At 32.5% G+C, this 22,190-nt stretch overlaps 1 protein-coding gene across 1 annotated transcript in view; it reads left to right on the top strand.

The window, feature by feature from the left end:
* Nucleotides 1-22,190, top strand: part of drongo (Arf GTPase activating protein drongo) — a 293,055-nt gene that overhangs the window by 241,413 nt on the left and 29,452 nt on the right.

Below are 22,190 nucleotides of genomic sequence, written 5' to 3'. Positions count from 1 at the left end.
TCTACAAAAAAATTTTGTCAAAATGTTATTTCTATAGAAAATTTTGTCAAAATTTTATTTCTATAGAAAATTTTGTCAAAATTTTATTTCTATAGAAAATTTTGTCAAAATTTTATATCTATAGAAAATTTTGTCAAAATTTTATATCTATAGAAAATTTTGTCAAAATTTTATATCTTTAGAAAATTTTGTCAAAATTTTATATCTTTAGAAAATTTTGTCAAAATTTTATATCTTTAGAAAATTTTGTCAAAATTTTATTTCTATAGAAAATTTTGTCAAAATTTGATATCTATTTCTATAGAAAATTTTGTCAAAATTTTATTTCTATAGAAGATTTTTTCAAAATGTTATTTCTATAGAAAATAACGTAAAAATTCTTTTTCTATAGAAATTTTTATCGAAATATTAGTTTTATTGAACATTATATGGAAATTTTATTTTTGCAATTCAAAATATGGAAAAATGAGAAATTTTGAAACTTCATAAATAATTATATTTTTGGTATTTTTTAAGTTAAAAATTCACAAATTATCTTGACTAATTCATATTTTTTCTCTTTTTTTCATTTTAGGTAAGTGGAATTTTTCTAATAACACAAAACAAAGAAATATGATAGTAAGTTGTAATAATTAATATCGAAAATCGGCATTAATATCATTCATGTCATGTATGTAATATAAAATAGAATTATTCCTTGACTTCATGAATGATAGAACGATAGGACGAGGATTTTAATTGACAATTGGTGATATTTTTTCTGAGTGTAAAATTAAATCATAAATATATTGTAGACTATTATAAGTTGTAACTCTATTTTGTCTTCCAATATGAAAATGAATAGTTTCTTTGATATTGAATACTTTGTTATTTATATTATTCATTAATTCTCCTTTAAGTTAATTCATTGGGGAAATTTGCTAAATTTATGGCGTATTAAAATGCATCGCTGTTAGTCATTATTAATCTTCACCGGTTAATTTCTTAATTTTCCGCGCCATCAACTGATAAATTTATAGGTTTTTCATAATATTTTCTTCTCTCTTATTTTGTTATATTCGGCCATTGATGAAATTGGTACGATGAAGACCTCAAGTTAAAAAATTTAACTCCACATTGGAGTTTACAGTAATTATTTTACCTACGATATGCTCATATATTCACTTGCACGTGTAATGAGATGGCAAACATAAATATCCGTATATATTCAGTAATATAATTTAATAGGGATGTCGTATGCAGCTGTAAGCAAAATTCCACAATTTCATTAAAAAAGAGGAAAATTACATCGACTTCCTTATATTGAAAATTTTGTTTTTATAGAAAATTTTGTATAAATTTTATTTTTATAGAAAATATTGTCGATTTTTTTTTCTATTGAAAATTTTGATTCTATAGAAAATTTCGTTGAAATTTTGTTTTTGTATATTTTATATCGACTTCCTTATATTGAAAATTTTGTCAAAAAATTTTTTTTTATAGAAAATATTGTATAAATTTTATTTTTATAGAAAATATTGTCGATTTTTTTTCTATCGAAAATTTTGATTCTATAGAAAATTTCGTTGAAATTTTGTTTTTATAGAAAATTTAGTCGAAATTTTATTTTTATAGAAAATTTCGACCAAATTGTGTTTTTATAGAAAATTACGTCGAAATTTTATTTCTATAGAAAATTTTGTCCAAATTTTATTTCTCTAGAAAATTTTGTCAAAATTTTTTTTTCTATAGAAATTTTTTTCAAAATTGTATTTCTAGGGAAAATTTTGTCAAAATTATATTTCTATAGAAAATTTTGTCAAAATTGTATTTCTAAGGAAAATTTTGTCAAAATTTTATTTCTATAGAAAATTTTGTAAAAAAATTTTGTTTTCATAGAAAATTTTGTCAAAAATTGGTTTTTAAAGAAACTGTTGTCGCAATTTGGTTTTTATTTCAACATTGAAGTTTTGTTTTCAAAATTCAGTGTTTATAGAAAATTTCGTCAAAATTTGGTTTATATTTGGGATATTAAGCAGGCTATAATGATCTAGGCCTTGCACTGAAATTTGCGATGTCCGCCTGCCTTCTGTACTCTCTTAGCTCGCATATGTATCTTTCGCCCGGTGTGCACTTATATGGTCATTGTCTTTTTGGCCTTCTGTTATTTTTATGGCAAATTATTCCAAATTGTATTTACATTATCAAAAATTTCCAAAAGCAACGAACTTTTCTACTAACACTGACATCTCTATCGCGTTGTTTGGCAAATAATCTCTCACACTTTTAATAATTGTTTTTAAATTACTGGAAAATTATTTTCAAGAATCTATTATATGACCTTACAGACAGAGAGGGATACATGCAGCTATTATGATTTTTTCGACCCTAGAATATCAACGGATTTGGCAAACAATTTAACATTGTTCTTCTTCGGTTGGTATATACCAGTCAAGTTATAGATTTTTGGATATAGGCCAAAAAAGAAAGGTTCTAGTGCTACCGTTATCACCTGCCAAATTCTGTTTTGCCATTCCTAAACCCTCCACACCACCATCATAAGTGCCATGGCTGCACTCATGTTTTCCCTTGTTTGTGACATGTTGACAGTTTTATACGAATTGACTTGTATGACTAGAGATATTTTTGCGCATAAGAAACCTTTACAAAATTTAATATAACAAGGATACTATAAATGTCGATATTTTACAGAGGAATCAAAAAACAAGAATTATTTCGCAGAATTAAAAAAAAATATCGACAAAATCGTAAAACTCATTGCATTTTTATAGAATTTTTTTCTATAGAATTTGTTTGCAATATTTCATTTCTATAAGAAATTTTTGAAATTTTTCATTTCTGTAGGAAATATTTGATAAATTTATTTTCTATAGGAATTTTTTTTATAAAATTTCTTTTCTGTAAAAAATGTTCGTTTCTATCGGAAATTTTTGCAAAATTTCATTTCTTTGGGAAAAAAAACTTTAATTTCTATATGAAATATGAAATTTTAGAAAATGTTCATTTCTTCAGGAAATTTTTGAAAATTTTCATTTCTAAAGAAAATTTTGTAAAAATTTCATTTCTATGGAAATTTTTGAAAATTTTCTGTTCAATAGGAAAATTTGAAATTTTTCTGTTCTAGAGTAAATATTTCAAAATTTTCATTTTTATAAGAAATTTTTGGAAAAAAATTAATTTCAATAGGAAATTTTTGAAAAATATCATTTCTATATGTAATTTTTGCAAATTTGCATTTCCATAGGAAATTTTTGAAAAAAAAAATTAATTTCAATAGAAAATTTTTAAAAAATTTCATTTCTATAGGTAATTTTTGAAAAATTTCACTTCTGTAGAAATTTTCTCAAAATTAATTTTTTTAGAAATTTTTGGAAAAAAATAATTTCAATAGGAAATTTATGAAAAATGTCATTTCTATCAAAAATATTTCATTTCTTCGCAAAATTTCCGTTGAAAACTTTAATTTCTATAGAAAATTTTTGCAAAATGTAATTTTTATAGAAATTTTTGGAAAAAAATAATTTCAATAGGAAATTTTTGAAAAATGTCATTTCTATAGGAAATTTTTTAAATATTTCATTTCTATAGGAATTTTTTTTTCTATAAGAAATTTTGGAAAAATTTTCTATAAGAAATTTTGGAAAAATTTCATTTCTTTGTGAAATTAAAAATATATAAAAATATAGTTTTAAATTTCATTTCTATAGTACTTTTTAAAATATTTCATTTCTATTGGAAATTTGTGAAAATTTTCTTTTCAATAAGAAATGTTTGAAAATTTTTATTTCTACAGGAAATTTTTGCAAAATTTCATTTCTATAGGAAATTTTTGCACAATTTCATTTTTATAGGAAATTTTCGCAAATATAAGAAATTTTTGGAAAAATTTCGTTTCTAATTGGTTGGCAATTGATTTTTATACCCACCACCATAGAATGGTGATGGGGGTATAATAAGTTTGTCATTCCGCGTGTAACACATCGTAATATCGATTTCCGACTATATAAAGTATATACTATATAAAGAATATCAGGAAGAAAGTCCAAGACGATATAGCATGTCCGACTGTCGGTCGGTCTGTTGTAATCACTCTACAGCCTTCAATAATGGCGCTATAATCCTGAAAACCGTAGTTTTTATCCAATTTGCCTGAAATTGAAAATCTAGAGGTACTTGAGGACCATAAAAAGGTGTGCCGAAAATGGTGCCCATAGATCCATGGTTTGGTATAGCCCCCATATAGACCGATCTCTCGATTTTGCTTCTTGTGATTCTTGAAACTGTATTTATTCGATTTGCCTGTAATTGGAAATCTAGAGGTTTTTTGGGACCACAAATAAGTGTTGAGGCGTATCGGTCAATTGTTTGGCCGATTTGCTTGATATTGGAAATCTAGGGGTATTTTAAAATCACAAATAGGTGTGTCGCAAATGGTGCCTATCGTTCCATGTTGTGGTATAGCCCCCATATAGACCTATCTCTCGACTTTATTTCTAGGGCTTCTAGAATCCGTAGTTTTTATCCAATTTGCCGGAAATTAGAAATCTAGAGGTATTTTATGACCATAAAGAGGTGTGTCGAAAATGGTCCGTATCAGTCCATGTTTTGGTATAGCCCCTATATAGACTGATCTCCCGATTCTACTTCTTGGGCTTCTAGAAGTCGTAGTTTTCACCCAATTCGTCTGAAAGTAGAATTCTAGAGGTATTTGAGGAACATTAAGAGTTGGGGAGTATTGGTCCATGTTTTGGTATAGCCCCCAAAACATGGGCCAATACTCCCGAATTTATTTCTAGGATTTATGGAATCCGGCTGAACACAAATAGGTTAGACGAATATGGTGTGTGTCGACCCATTATTTAGTATAGCCTCCACATAGACCGATCTCCAGATTTAACTCTTTGGGCTTCTAGAAACCGTAGTTTTTATCCGAGTTGCACAAAAATTTAAATATATTGGAATTTTAGACCCTCAAAAAACTGTATCGCATTTATTTTTACCGTTTCGTTTGGTAAGGTATCGATATAGACCGATTTAACTTCTTGAGGGTACACCCAAAAAAAAATATTTTCCTCCGGAATGAAATTTTAGACAAACGAAATTCCCCTTTCGTATAAAGTATTTTCGTTTAGAGCAAACTAATCCGATTTTTGATAAGCGATTCAACGATTGTCTATAAAATTTGTGTCAAAAGAAAACTTTGCTTGTCTAAAATTTCTTTCCTCAGAAAAGAAAACACTTCTTTCAGGGTATAACAAGCGCACTGATCATGAAAATGGCTTGAAACTGAAAGAATAATTTCCAGATTTTACTCATCGTATCCATTTAAATAATGGCGGAAAAAATCAACAGATTTCATATCAAGGCGTTATTTAATCATATAACAGGTTGGCTCCCCGGTCTAATAAAGAAAAACACATTTTTTGTCAAAATTCTTTTTTATTATACAACATAGTTCCCTTCAAGAGCGATACAACGATTATAACGACCTTCCAATTTTTTGATACCATTTTGGTAGTACTCCTTCGGTTTTGCCTCAAAATAGGCCTCAGTTTCGGTGATCACCTCTTCATTGCAACCAAATTTTTTCCCTGCAAGCATCCTTTTGAGGTCTGAGAACAAGAAAAAGTCTCTGGGGGCCAGATCTGGAGAATATGGTGGGTGGGGAAGCAATTCGAAGCCCAATTCATGAATTTTTGCCATCGTTCTCAATGACTTGTGGCACGGTGCGTTGTCTTGGTGGAACAACACTTTTTTTCTTCTTCATATGGGGCCGTGCTGCCGCGATTTCGACCTTCAAACGTTCCAATAACGCCATATAATGGTCACTGTTGATGGTTTTTTCCCTTCTCAAGATAATCGATAAAAATTGTTCCATGCGCATCCCAAAAAACAGAGGCCATTACTTTGCCAGCGGTCTTTTGAGTCTTTCCACGCTTCGGAGACGGTTCACCGGTCGCTGTCCACTCTGCCGACTGTCGATTGGACTCAGGAGTGTAGTGATGGAGCCATCAGCTAGCGCGGCACCCATTTTGCACAGAACTTCCGCATATCCAAATATTGATTAATGATATGACCAACACGTTCCTTTGATATCTTTAAAGCCTCTGCTATCTAGATCAACTTCATTTTACGGTAATTCAAAATCATTTTGTGGATTTTTTTGATGTTTTCGTTGGTAACCACGTCTTTCGGGCGTCCACTGCGTTCACCGTCCTCCGTGCTCATTTCACCACGCTTGAAGTTTGCATACCAATTAATTATTGTTGATTTCCCTGGGGCAGAGTCCGGAAACTCATTATCAAGCCGAGTTTTTCCTTCCACCGTATTTTTTCCCTTCAGAAAACAGTATTTTATCAAAACACGAAATTCCTTTTTTCCATTTTTTTTTCACAATAATAAAAGTTGATTCACAAAAGACGCTCTATCTCACAAACTAATTGACTTACAGACGTCAAATTTTGACACGAATCATTTGAAGGTTGGTACTATATAAAAATAATATGCATTTAATACTAGCGACGCCATCTATGTGTCAGACCGGGGTCGTATCAGCCAACCTGTTATAGGAAATTTTTGAACAAATTCATTTCTATAGGAAATTTTTATACCCACCACCATAAAATGGTGAAGGGGGTATAATAAGTTTGTCATTCCGTTTGTAACACATCGAAATATCGATTTCCGACTATATAAAGTATATATATTCTTGATCAGGGAGAAATTCTAAGACGATATAACGATGTCCGTCTGTCCGTCTGTCTGTCTGTCTGTCTGTTGTAATCACGCTACAGTCTTCAATAATGAAGCAATCGTGCTGAATTTTTGCACAAACTCGTCTTTTGTCTGCAGGCAGGTCAAGTTCGAAGATGGGCTATATCGGTCCAGGTTTTGATATAGTCCCCATATAAACCGACCTCCCGATTTGAGGTCTTGGGCTTATAGAAATCGAAGTTTTTATCCAATTTGCCTGAAATTTGAAATCTAGAGGTATTTTATGATCATAAAGAGGTGTGCCAAAAATGGTGAGTATCGGTCCATAGTTTGGTATAGCCCCCATATAGACCGATCTCCCGATTTTACTTCTTGGGCTTATAGAAACCGCAGTTTTTATTCAATTTACCTGAAATTGGAAACCTAGAGGTATTGTAGGACCACAAATACGTGTGCCAAAAATTGTGAGTATCGGTCCATATTTTGGTATAGCCCCCATAAAGACCGATCTCCCGATTTTACTTCTTGGGCTTATAGAAACCGCAGTTTTTATTCAATTTACCTGAAATTGGAAATCTAGAGGTATTGTAGGACCCCAAATACGTGTGCCACAAATTGTGAGTATCGGTCCATGTTTTGGTATGGTCCCCATATAAAACGACCTCCCGATTTGGGGTCTTGGGCTTATAGAAACCGTAGTTTTTATCCAAATTGTATGAAATTGGAAATCTAGAGTTATTTTAGGACCACAAAGAGGTTTGCCGAAAATGGTGAGGATCGGTCAATATTTTGGTATAGCCCCCATGTAGACCGATTTCCCGATTTTACTTCTTGGGTTTCTAGAATCCGAAGTTTTTATCCTATTTGCCTGAAATTGGAAATCTAGAGGTATTTGCGGGTCATAAAGAGGTGTGCCAAAAACGGTGAGTATCGGTCCATATTTTAGTATAGCCCCCATAAGAACGATCTGCCGATTTAACTCCTTGGATTTCTAGAAACCGTAGTTTTTATCTGATTTGCCTGAAATTGTAAATATTCTGGTATTTTAGGCTCACAAAAACTTGTATCGGATTCAGTTTTTATCGGTCCATTTGGTAATGCCTCCATATAGACCGACTTCACTTCTTGAGGGTGTAGAAGGCGCACTGATCATGAAAATTGCTTGAAACTCAATGTAAAATTTCCAGATTTTACTTCTACAGATTTAAGATTTCAAATCAAGACGTTATTTTATAATTTTCTGGCACATTTACAAGAGATGTTAATGATTCCTCTAAAACTCAAACAAAAATGGTTCTTATAAATCCAGAATCTGATATAGTCCTCATAGGTGAAATCTTTAAATGTATCTTCGGGAAGTGTCCTCAAGTCCTCAAGCCCTCCCGAAATTTCAAAGGAAACCCTAATATTTGGTTCATGGTGGTGGGTATTTAAGATTCGGCCCGGCCGAACTTAGTGCTGTATATACTTGTTTAAATTTTTAATTTCTGTAGAAAATTTTCTCAAAATATCATTTTTATAGGAAATTTCTCCAATATTTCATTTTATAGGAAATTTTTGCAAAATTGTATTTATATACAAGAAATTTTTTAAAACATCTCATTTCTATAGTTTTGTAAAATTTCATTTCTATAGAAATTTTTGTAAAATTTTCATTTCAATAGGAAATTATTGGAAAATTTAATATCTATAGGAATTTTTTGCAAAATTTCATTTCTATAAGAAATTTTTGTAAAATTTCGTTTCTAATGTTGGTAATTGATTTTTAAAAATTCTTTTATAAACTCAATTTCTGTTTTGTTTTTTAATTCAAGTAAAATTTCTATTGAAAACATATTGATGGTATTTTTTCTGTGTACGAACAACTTTCTCATTTCAAAAACGGTGCGCGAGAACTTAGTCATGACCAGCGATATTAATATCTCAAAAGGAAGAAAACAAAAAAAAAAAATAAAACCATTTTTTACGATAAAATATGAATGAAAATAAAATTCTTGACATAGTTCTTGAAATGCACTTTTGTTTGGCCAACTTTGCATTGCATTGAGTTATGTAGGTATGAGGTTTTCATTTGTTGTGTATTTTGAGTTGAATTGAGTGAAAAATATTTCTAAATCGGCTTAAGTTTCATTTTTGTGCTACACACAAAGAACATGTAGGTGTGATATGTGTGAGTTCCTTGTACTACAATACGGGGCCAATTAGCATATAGTATATCGGTCTATCCGTCAGTCCAAGTATTTTTGAAATTAAAATACAAGTGGCTTTCTATGCACAAACGGAATGAAATTTAGAACAAGGCATTGTGTACTCGCAAGGACAAATCCCATCTAATTTAACAAAATTGTTTCCGATTTCCATATAGTTGACCTATCAACCGCAATATGAAAAAATAATAAAGGAACTGTTATTATACCCTCAGAGAGAAATAAGTGTTGCCATTACTGGGAATTTACCCTAAATTGGGGATTTTTCTTAAGGAATGGGAACGAAATGTTTGAGTTGTTACCTTAGAGATGTGATGGGAAATTTTCAGATATTGGTGTAGATTTTCAAAATCTGTTCAGTATAATAATAAACCCGGTATATTATTAATATGATTAATATGTTAGATGCCCGAATATAACAAGAAAATCAAATACTTGATTCTACATTCTCAAAAATGGCTTATGGTATCGAGGTATAAACAATTTGGTATTTCGTTTTTAACTCATTGAAATAGTGGCACAATACTTCTTATTAGAGTAAATAGACGGATATTTATGATAAAAAATTTAGACTAGAATCGGGAACAATTTTGTCAAAATATAAGTAAATTAAAATATAACTTATTCATTTCATTATACCCTGCACCACACTGTGGAACAGGGTATTATAAGTTAGTACATATGTTTGTAACACCCAGAAGGAGACGAGATACACACATGGTGTCTTTGGCAATAATGCTCAGGGTGGGTCCCTGAGTCGATATAACCATGTCCGTCCATCCGTCCGTCTGTCTGTGAACACATTTTTGTGATCAAAGTCTAAGTCGCAATTTAAGTCCAATCGCCGTCAAATTTGGCACATGTTCCTAATTTGGGTCAGAATAGAGCCCTATTGATTTTGGAAGAAATCGGTTCAGATTTAGATATAGCTCCCATATATATCTTTCACCCGATATGCACTAATATGGACCCAGCAGCAGAGTTTTATACCGATTTGCTTGAAATTTTGTACAAACATAACACTTAGTCGTATAGTGAAGTGTGCAAAATTTGAGTGAAATCGGTTCAGATTTAGATATAGCTCCCACATATATCTTTCGCCCGATATGGACTTATATGGCCCCAGAAGCCAGATTTTTGGCCGCATTTCGTTGAAATTTTGCACTAGGAGTACAATTAGTAGTATAGTCAAGTGTGCAAAATTTGATTGAAATCGGTTCAGATTTAGATATAGCTCCCATATATATCTTTCGCCCGATATGGACTAATATGGTCCTAAAAGTCAGCGTTTTGGCCCAATTTGGTTGAAATTTTGCAGAGGGAGTAGATTTAGCATTGTAGCTATGCGTGCTAAATTTGGATGAAATCGATTCAGATTTAGATATAGCTCCCATATATATCTTTCACCCGATATGGACTTATATGGCCCCAGAAGCCAGATTTTTGGCCGCATTTGGTTGAAATTTTGCACTAGGAGTACAATTAGTAGTATAGTCAAGTGTGCAAAATTTAATTGAAATCGGTTCAGATTTAGATATAGCTCCCATATATAACTTTCGCCCGATATGGACTAATATGGTCCTAAAAGCCAGCGTTTTGGCCCAATTTGGTTGAAATTTTGCACAGGGAGTAGATTTAGCATTGTAGCTATGCGTGCTAAATTTAATTGAAATCGGTTTAGATTTAGATATAGCTCCCATATATATGTTTTTCTGATTTCGACAAAAATGGTCAAAATACCAACATTTTCCACTGCTTAGTCGAAAAGTTGTAAAAATGACTCTAATTTTCCTAAACTTCGAATACATGTATATCGAGCGATAAATCATAAATAAACTTTTGCGAATTTTCCTTAAAATTGCTTCAGATTTAAATGTTTCCCATATTTTTTTTACTAACATTGTGTTCCACCCTAGTGCATTAGCCGACTTAAAATTTGAGTCTATAGATTTTGTAGAAGTTTATCAAATTCTGTCCAGATCGAGTGATATTTAAATGTATGTATTTGGGACAAACCCCAACACATTTGACGGATGTTATATGGTATCGAAAATTTAGATCTACAAAGTGGTGCAGGGTATAATATAGTCGGCCCCGCCCACCTTTAGACTTTCCTTACTTGTTTTTTTACTAACATTGTGTTCCACCCTAGTGCATTAGCCGACTTAAATTTTGAGTCTATATGTTAGATTTTGTAGAAGTCTATCAAATTCTGTCCAGATCGAGTGATATTTAAATGTATGTATTTGGGACAAACCTCTATATATGTGATAGCCCCCAACACATTTGACGGATGTGATATGGTATCGAAAATTTAGATCTACAAAGTGGTGCAGGGTATAATATAGTCGGCCCCGCCCGACTTTAGACTTTCCTTACTTGTTTTTTAATTAAATATGTTTCCAAAATTCCCTCAAGTTTTGAAATGAAAAATATTGTTGACATTTTTTTTGCTGTGCTGGATTTAACAATGGAGTTTTGTCAATTACATAACTACAGTTTAAAAATAGTCCAAAATAAGACACGTAATTAACAATTATGTGTACATAGTACTCGTATGTTGGTGTGACGACACCATAAGATCTTATATCTTCCATTCATTCACCGCCATCAGCCATCTTTTGGCCATGTGCGTCGTCTTCATTTAAGGTAATACGAAGTGCATTGTCATCGCTCCAATCAGCAACTAAACAAACCACAATCCATGCATATATGCATCCACGAGATGTGAAACGCGTTGCGATAGTTCAGTTTTGGCCTGGTTGTTGTTTGTTATCTTCATTCAAGATGACATTGAATGTTAGAGAAATGTAGTAACCACTTGAGCAGTGAGTACTCTTGTGACAACAATACGAAATGTTGCTTTTATTTTTACAATCTCAAAGCGTTGACAAATGGTGGAAGTTGTTAGGAAAGGAATGGACTTACTTACCCAAATAGAGAAAATATTTTTTTTTTTAACTTCAATCATGAAATTAGTTCATCGAATTAGTTTTTAGTTGAAACAGATTTAATCACGAATATGATAATATCATCAAAGCTGTCATCAATTCATTTTTTTTAACTAATTAAAAATTGTATTTATTTAACCAATTTATGTAACAGATCCTACACGGACGAAAAAGACTGTTTTTCATATGTTTGAGTGTAAAAAATTATATGTTTGGAACTCAAATGTTTTAACACAATATTTTTAAGTGCAAGCATATAATGTTCATAAACTAGCATAACATGTTTGGGACGTATATGCTTAAATGCAAACATATATTGATTTAGAAATAGCCTATAAACAAATAAGTGTTTAGAAAGAGAGACCTAGAGAGTAGAGGTGTGCGCGTGTCTGAAATTTCTCTCACACTCACGCACATTCATGAAGCAAAATATTTATTCACGCACGCTCACGCACGATACGTGTGGAGACAATCCCACTCACGCACATTCACGAAATGAAACCCAGTACTCACGCACGCTCACTCACGAATTACTTTTAAAGACTCACGTTCACGCACAATTCACGTGATTCACGACAAATTCACGAGACTCACGATATTTTCCAAATGGATATCAGCAAAGGTAAATATAGAATACAATTCGAGAGCTAAATTAATTTCAGTTAACATACGAGCGTGAATTAAACCTTGATTATTTTCGTGAGCGTGATTTTGCAGAAATTTTATTTACGCACATTCACGAACCGATTTTAATTCTCACGCACGCTCACGCACGACATATTTGTTGTAGTCCCATTCACGCACATTCACGAAAGTTGCTTTAGATTTTGTTCACGACTCACGTGATTCACGCGTGAATAACGCGTGTCACGAGAATTTCGTGTCACGCGCACACCTCTACTAGAGAGTGTGCTGCAAGTAAAGTAATGGAAGTAACCAATTGACGCCTCAAAAATATATCCACACAAAGAAAATTTCATTAAATTTTTTTTCTACAAGTGTATGCCCTAAGGTGAAACATAATATGTTTGAAGAATACAAACAATATTTTCTTTGAACCAATCCTGAAAATATATATGCTTGAGAACAAAAAGTGTTTGGGGTATATGTTACAGAAGCGATTTTTTTGAGCGTGTATAAAGCAGTCACACTAACAGGTTGGCTTATAAGTCCCCGGTCTGACACATAGATGGCGTCACTAGTATTAAATTCATATTATTTTTATATAGTACCAACCTTCAAATGATTCGTGTCAAAATTTGACGTCTGTAAGTCAATTAGTTTGTGATATAGAGCGTCTTTTGTGAAGCAACTTTTGTTATTGTGAAAAAAAAATGGAAAAAGAGGAATTTCGTGTTGTGATAAAATACTGTTTTCTGAAGGGAAAAAATACGTTGGAAGCAAAAACTTGGCTTGATAATGAGTTTCCGGACTCTGCCCAGGGAAATCAACAATAATTGATTGGTATTCAAAAATCAAGCGTGGTGAAATGAGCATGGAGGACGGTGAACGCAGTGGACGCTCGAAAAAGGTGGTTACCTACGAAAACATCAAAAAAATCCACAAAATGATTTTGAATGACCGTAAAATGAAGTTGACCGAGATAGCAGAGGCCAGAGGTTGGTCATCTCATTCATCAATATTTGGATATGCGGAAGCTCTGTGCAAAATGGGTGCCGCGCGAGCTCACATTTGACCAAAAATAACAACGTGTTGATGATTCTGAGCGGTGTTTGCAGCTGTTAACTCGTAATACACCCGAGTTTTTCCGTCGATATGTGACAATGGTTGAAACATGGCTCCATCACTACACTCCTGAGTCCAATCGACAGTCGGCTGAGTGGACAGCGACCGGTGAACCGTCTCCGAAGCGTGGAAAGACTCAAAAATCCGCTGGCAAAGTAATGACCTCTGTTTTTTTGGATGCGAATGGAATATTTTTTATCGATTATCTTGAGAAGGGAAAAACCATCAACAGTGACTATTAGATGGCGTTATTGGAGCGTTTGAAGGTCGAAATCGCGGCAAAACGGCCCCATATGAAGAAGAAAAAAGTGTTGTTCCACCAAGACAACGCACCGTGCCACAAGTCATTGAGAACGATGGCAAAAATTCATGAATTGAACCCTTCGAGTTGCTTCCCCACCCACCGTATTCTCCAGATCTGGCCCCCAGCGACTTTTTCTTGTTCTCAGACCTCAAAAGGAAGCTCGCAGGGAAAAATTTGGCTGCAATGAAGAGGTGGTCGCCGAAACTGAGGCCTATTTTGAGGCAAAACCGAAGGAGTACTACCAAAATGGTATCAAAAAATTGGAAGGTCGTTATAATCGTTGTATCGCTCTTGAAGGGAACTATGTTGAATAATAAAAACGAATTTTGACAAAAAAAATGCGTTTTTCTTTATTAGACCGAGTACTTATCAGCCAACCTGTTATCACACTTAAATTCCATCACGAGTAATTTTATTTAAATGCAATAGATCAAAATACTTTTGTAAGCATGCAAACAATAAAATTAACTGTCACTGCACTAAAAAAACTATGCCCGGTTCCCAAGATTTTGCTATTAGACTCTTGAGTTTATACAAATTTCCACAACAATTAGAAATTATGCTTTGTTTCAAGTAAAATGGGTTTTCAAATTAATTGTTGAAAAAAAAAAAATTCCTATTTTTCAATGATTTTTTGCTTTGTAATCAAGAATCAAACAGCCAACAAATTTAATGATGATTTCATTATTTTTGAACAATTTTTCAGAATTATTAAAGCCAAGTTCACGATATTTTCTTTCATTTTAGGAAAAAGAACAAATCAGATAAATGCGTCTTATATGCTAAGCAAAATTCGGATTCGTATTTTAGCGACATGAAATCTTTGGCCTCCCGACAATATATTTTTCAGTGTTGAATAAATCTGTTAGCTCTCAGATAAGCTGTCTCGAAATGATACAATGCATATCAGCCACCTTTTACATCTATAACGTTTTAAATGTTAAAATAACTCGCTTATCGATCAATTTTTTTTTCATAGAACATAAATCCATCTCCCCCATTTCATCACTCCACTTTATTTCTCCTGTATATCAGTAACCACTAAAAACATACATAATAAAACAAAAGTTTCAAAAACTAAAATTTTAAAATTTTAATCACGTTACTCTCTCTCTCTCTCAGGCGAAACTAAGTAATCCCAGGTACCTTAAATTACAAACAGCCATTTACATTTGGACAACAGAAATATATGCCATACTATGGCAATAAACTTTCATTTTTTTGGCCACCATCTCTCTATATGCTTGGACTAACAGCAGCAACACATGGCTAGAACGTGACCTCCCAAACCACATCAAATACCCAAATGGAATGTTGCATACTTTTGAAGCTATCGTAGTTGGAATCAGTAAATTTTTGTTTGTTTTATTATATTTGCTGGCGATACCTTCGTAAGCTACAACCAAATCCCTTTGACTTGAAATAAATTTTCGACTAAAGTTTATGATATTCTGCAGTGTGTCAGCAAAATCCACAATAATAATAAAGTTTTTTTTTTAATTTTCCATGGTCATAAATTCATTATTTTGTTAACGATTTACATGAATTTTGGTTGTTACAAGGCATCGTGGAAATTAAGCAAATATTTTATTTAATGTTAAGTGCAACTAAATCGTTTTACAAAAAGGTTTTAGTCAATCTGGGTAAGACTGTCATCCACAATGTAATTACTTGGATTGTGGTAATAAAGGGTGATTCTTTTGAGGTTAGGATTTTCATGCATTAGTATTTGACAGATCACGTGGGATTTCAGACATGGTGTCAAAGAGAAAGATGCTCAGTATGCTTTGACATTTCATCATGAATAGACTTACTAACGAGCAACGCTTGCAAATCATTGAATTTTATTACCAATATCAGTGGCAGAAAATCCGCTTTTTTATCGACAAATTTTGTTCAGCGATGAGGCTCATTTCTGGTTGAATGGCTACGTAAATAAGCAAAATTGCCGCATTTGGAGTGAAGAGCAACCAGAAGCCGTTCAAGAACTGCCCATGCATCCCGAAAAATGCACTGTTTGGTGTGGTTTGTACGCTGGTGGAATCATTGGACCGTATTTTTTCAAAGATGCTGTTGGACGCAACGTTACGGTGAATGGCGATAGCTATCGTTCGATGCTAACAAACTTTTTGTTGCCAAAAATGGAAGAACTGAACTTGGTTGACATGTGGTTTCAACAAGATGGCGCTACATGCCACACAGCTCGCGATTCTATGGCCATTTTGAGGGAAAACTTCGGAGAACAATTCATCTCAAGAAATGGACCGGTAAGTTGGCCACCAAGATCATGCGATTTGACGCCTTTAGACTATTTTTTGTGGGGCTACGTCAAGTTTAAAGTCTACAGAAATAAGCCAGCAACTATTCCAGCTTTGGAAGACAACATTTCCGAAGAAATTCGGGCTATTCCGGCCGAAATGCTCGAAAAAGTTGCCCAAAATTGGACTTTCCGAATGGACCACCTAAGACGCAGCCGCGGTCAACATTTAAATGAAATTATCTTCAAAAAGTAAATGTCATGGACCAATCTAACGTTTCAAATAAAGAACCGATGAGATTTTGCAAATTTTATGCGTTTTTTTTTTTTTAAAGTTATCAAGCTCTTAACAAATCACCCTTTACTTACCGATGGCAAGGTATCTTAAAACTTCTTAACATCGTTTTCTAAATTGTGAGTTAGTCCATACGTGGTATATATTAGACAAAAAAGGTATATATAGTCTACAATTAATTACGAATCGATATGGACTTTTGCACGGTACTTAGAGAGCCAGAATTGAAATATGGGGGTCGCTGGTTAGCATGCCCGCCTTGCATACACAAGGTCGTGGGTTCGATTCCTGCTTCGACCGAACACCAAAAAGTTTTTCAGCGGTGGATTATCCCACCTCAGCAATGCTGGTGACATTTCTGAGGGTTTCAAAGCTTCTCTAAGTGGGTTCACTGCAATGTGGGACGCCGTTCGGACTCGGCTATAAAAAGGAGGTCAGCACTTAGTGATAAGAGAGAAGTTCACCAATGTGGTATCACAATGGACTGAATAGTCTAAGTGAGCCTGATACATCGGGCTGCCACCTAACCTAACCTAACCTATATGGGTCCTATTACAATTATGAACTTCATATGGACCAATTTTTGTGTGATTGGTGATCGATTTATCTGAGGGCTATATATAACTATAGACCGATATGGACCTAGTTAGGCATGGTTGTTAACGGCCATATACTACAACAATGTACCAAATTTCAACTGACTCGGATGAAAGTTGCTCCTCCAAGGGGCTCCAAAACCAAATCTCGGGTTCGGTTTATATGGTGGCTATATATAATTATGGACTGATATGAATGGTTGTTAGAGACCATATACTAACACCACGTACTAAATTTCAATCAGATTGGATGAATTTTTCTTCTCCAAAAGGCACCGGATGTCAAATCTGGGGATCGGTTTATATGACGGCTATGATCGACTGCCGCAAATCTCTCAATGAGATGGCTGAGCAGCACAATATTCACCTAATATGGGTGTCTGGCCATAGGAACATACCGGGGAACTGCGAAGCAGATGAGCTAGCAAGGATAGGAACTACCTTACATATTCCAGGGGAACTAGAATCTGTTGGTATGCCTCTGGCTACCTGCAAGCTCTTACTGCGTGAGAAGGCTGTCATGATGGAAAATGTTCGATGGGAGAATTGCAAGGGTTGTAACGACACCAAGAAAATATGGCCCCATTTAAACTTAAACCGCACGCTAGATATGCTAGTGTTCTCGAGACGCCAGATATCACTCCTGATATCTGCTATAACGGGTCGCTGCCTGATAGGCGATTTTGCAAAAACTATTGGTGCGAAGTAAAGGGAGATAACACGGCCATTGAATTTGTTGCGCAAAAGAGCCATTGTTTCGTTAGCCGTGTGGCAATTGGCACCGACCTGTTGAAACCACATATCGTCCACATCCATATCATCCAATTCGGTCCATAAAAAATTCGTTATCATCTCACGATAGCGAACACCATTCACAGTAACTGCCTGACCGGCCTCATTTTGGAAAAAATACGGCCCGATGATGCCGCCAGCCCATAAACCGCACCAAACAGTCACTCTTTGCGGGTGCATTGGTTTTTCGACAATCACTCTTGGATTCTCATTCGCCCAAATGCGGCAATTCTGTTTATTGACGAATCCACTGAGGTGAAAATGTGCCTCATCACTGAAGATGATTTTCTTCGAAAATTGATCATCCACTGTTGCCATTTCTTGGAACCATTCTGCCCATTCACGACGTCCATGGTTCAAATTGAGTAAGTCTGAAATAGAGAAATGTCAAATAAAATTCGGAAAAAACTTGGCGTTTAGGTGTGATTCACATTCAACATCGGCCCTTACAATTTAACCACCCTTTATAATGACTATTGTATGAGCTGTCATGATGCGGAGGAAAAGGAATCAACAAAACACCTCTTGTGTGAGTGTCCTGCATTTTGTGTAAGGCGTAAGCAAATTTTAGGGGCATATAGCTTCAGATTACTGACGGACCTGGAAAACTAACCTATGACGGCTATATATAATTATGAACCGATATGGACCAATTTCTGCATGGTTGTTAGAGACCATCTACTAACATCACTTACCAAATTTCAAACGAATCGGATGAATTTTGTTCTTCCAAGGGACTCCGTAGGTCAAATCTGGGGATCGGTTTATATGGGGGCTATATATAATTATGGACCGATTTCGACAAATTTTTGCATGGCTGTTAGAGACCATATACTTACACCATGTACCAAATTTCAGCCGGATCGGATGAAATTTGCTTCTCTTAGAGGCTCCGCAAGCTAAATCGGGGGATCGGTTTATATGGGGGCTATATATAACTATATATAACTATGGACTAACACCATGTACCAAATTTCAGCCGGATCGGATGATATTTGCTTCTCTTAGAGGATCCGCAAGCCAAATCTGGGGGTTCGTTTATATGGGGGCTATACCGATATGGCCAATTTGCAATACCATCCGACCTACATCAATAATAACTACTTGTGCCAAGTTTCAAGCCGATAGCTTGTTTCGTTCGGAAGTTAGCGTGATTTCAACAGACGGACGGATGGACGAATTTCAGAATTTCACCACGACCCAGAATATATATACTTTATGGGGTCTTATAGCATTATTTCGATGTGTTACAAACGGAATGACAAAGTTAATATATCCCCATCCTATGGTGGAGGGTATAACAAGTAATTGGATCAAATCAATCACGTTCTTGAATCAGAAAAATAATCGGTATTATTAATAGCCTCCTTTCGTAATATGAATTTTCAATACTCAAGTGGCCCAATTTAAATTCACAATGAGAATTTAATAAAATTAAATGCCAAAAATATTCAACATTCAACATTCCACATTAACATGTTCCATTTCATTCATTTTCCGTAAATTTAATTAAAAACAATAAGTGTTTCTAAATTCCTATCTCTTAGCACACATTTTAATGTCTGTCAATTAGTATCAAATATCTAAAATAGTTTGTCTCCAAATTGTAACAGACACTTATTTTCAAGTGTCAGCGTGAATAAACAATAACAAACTTTTTATTTACATGAAATTTAAATCTATTACCACCAACGACTAAATGAGAAGTTTGCATGCTATGAAGGCTTCTTAACGCCCTCGTTCATATCATGTTTACAAGACACATTTTAATTAAACAAAACAATTTGCTGCTTGCTCACTTTGACGTCAGTAGTAGTTATTATATCTTTTTTTTTTTCAAAACAAAAGAGGAAAGAGATATCTAAGTCAAACAAGTCCTGAATGAAACTGAGATCGACTGAAATTTTATGTTACGTTAACTTTTTGACACCACATCAAGGAAAACAAAAAATAAAAACAATCTAAATACGTCACACATTTTAAGCTATTATATACGAGGATCGTATGTAAATTTCGTCGAAATTGTATTTCTATAGAAAATTTCGTCGAAATTGTATCTCTATAGACAATTTCGTGGAAATGTTATATTCTATAGAGAATTTCGTCTAAATTATATTTCGTTAGAAAATTTCTTCAAAATTTTTTTCCGTAGAAAATTTCGTATTTGTATTGAAAATTTTATTTCTGTAGAAAATTTCTTCGAAATTTTTTATTCTATAGAAAATTTCGTCGAAATTTTATTTTATAGAAAATTTCGTCGAAATTTTATTTCTATAGAAAATTTGTCAAAATTTTATTTCTATAGAAAATTCGTCAAAATTTTATTTCTATAGAAAATTTTCGTCGAAATTTTATATTCTATAGGAAATTTTCGTCGAAATTTTATATCCTATGGAAAATTTTGTCGAAAGTTTATACTCTATAGAAAATTTTGCCGAAATTTTATATTCTATAGAATTTCGTAGAAATTTTATATTCTATAGAACATGTCGAAATTTTATTTCTATAGAAAATTTCGTCGAAATTTTATTGCCATAGAAAATTTCCTCGAAATTTTATTTCTGTAGAAAATTTAGTCGACATTTTATTTCTATAGAAAATTTCGTCGAAATTTTATATCCTATAGAAAATTTCGTTGAAATTTTTTTCTATAGCAAATATCGTCGAAATTTTTTTCTATAGAAAATATCATCGAAATTTTATTTCTACAGAAAATTTCGTCGAAATTTTATATCCTATAAAAAAATGTCATTGAAATTTTATTTCTATAGCAAATATCGTCGAAATTTTTTTTCTGTAGAAAATTTCATCGAAATTTTATTTCTATGAAAAATTTCTTCTAAATTTTATTTCTTTAGAAAATTTCGTCGAAATTTTTTTTTCTGTAGAAAATTTCGTCTAAACTTTATATTCTATAGTATTTTTTTTATATTCTATTTCGTAGAAATTTTATATTCTAAAGAAAATTTTGTCGACATTTTATTTTTATAGAAAATTTCGTCGAAATTTTATTTCTATAGAAAATTTTTAAATTTTATTTCTATAGAAAATTTTTAAATTTTATTTCTATAGAAAATTTCGTTGAAATTTTATTTCTATAGCAAATTTCGTCGAAATTTTATTTTTATAGAAAATTTCGTCGAAATTTATTTCTATAGAATATTTTGTCGAAATTTTATTTCTATAGGAAATTTTCGTCGAAATTTTATATCCTATGGAAAAATTTGTCGAAAGTTTATACTCTATAGAAAATTTTGCCGAAATTTTATTTTTATAGAAAACTTCGTCGAAATTTTGTATTGCATAGAATTTCGTAGAAATTTTTATTCTATAGAACATATCGTAGAAATTTTATTTCTATAGAAAATTTCGTCGAAATTTTATTGCCATAGAAAATTTCCTCGAAATTTTATTGCCATAGAAAATTTCCTGGAAATTTTATTTCTGTAGAATATTTGGCCGACATTTTATTTCTATAGAAAATTTCGTCGAAATTTTATATCCTATAAAAAATTTCGTTGAAATTTTATTTCTATAGCAAATATCGTCGAAATTTTTTTCTATAGAAAATATCGAAATTTTATTTCTATAGAAAATTTCGTCGTAATTTCATATCTTATAGAAAATTTCAATGAAATTAAAAAATTTCGTCTAAATTTTATTTCTATAGAAAATTTCGTCTAAACTTTATATTCTACAGTATTTTTTTTTTATATTCTATAAAAAATTCGTAGCAATTTTATATTCAATAGAAAATTTCGTAGAAATTTTATATTCTATAGAAAATTTTGTCGACATTTTATTTGTGTAGAAAATTTCGTCGAAATTTTATTTCTATAGAAAATATCATAAAAGTTTTATCTCTATAGAAAATTTCGTCAAAATGTTATTTCTACAGAAAATTTCGCCGAAATTTTATTTCTAAGAAAATTTCGCAAAATTTTATTTCTATATAACATTTAGTCGAAATTTTATTTCTATAGAAAATTTTGTCAAAATTTTATTTCTATAGAAAATGTGTCCAAATTGTATTTCTATAGAAAATTCCGTAGAAATTTTATATATGTAGAAAATTTCGTTGAAATTTTATTTCTAAGAAAATTTTGTAGAAATTTTATTTCAAAATTTTTCGTCGAAATTTTATATTCTATGGAAAATTTTGTCGAAAGTTTATATGCTATAGAAAATTTTGTCGAAATGTTTATATTCAATAGAAAATTTCGTCGATTTTTTTTTATAGAAAACTTTCGTCGAAATTTTATATTTTATAGAAAATTTTAGTCGAAATTCTATAGAATGTCGTAGAAATTTTATATTCTATAGAACAT

This window comes from Haematobia irritans, chromosome 2 (assembly GCF_050003625.1).
Source record: "Haematobia irritans isolate KBUSLIRL chromosome 2, ASM5000362v1, whole genome shotgun sequence".
NCBI lineage: Eukaryota > Metazoa > Arthropoda > Insecta > Diptera > Muscidae > Haematobia > Haematobia irritans.
Note: the sequence above shows the minus strand (reverse complement) of the source record. Positions and strands in the feature narration are given on the sequence as shown.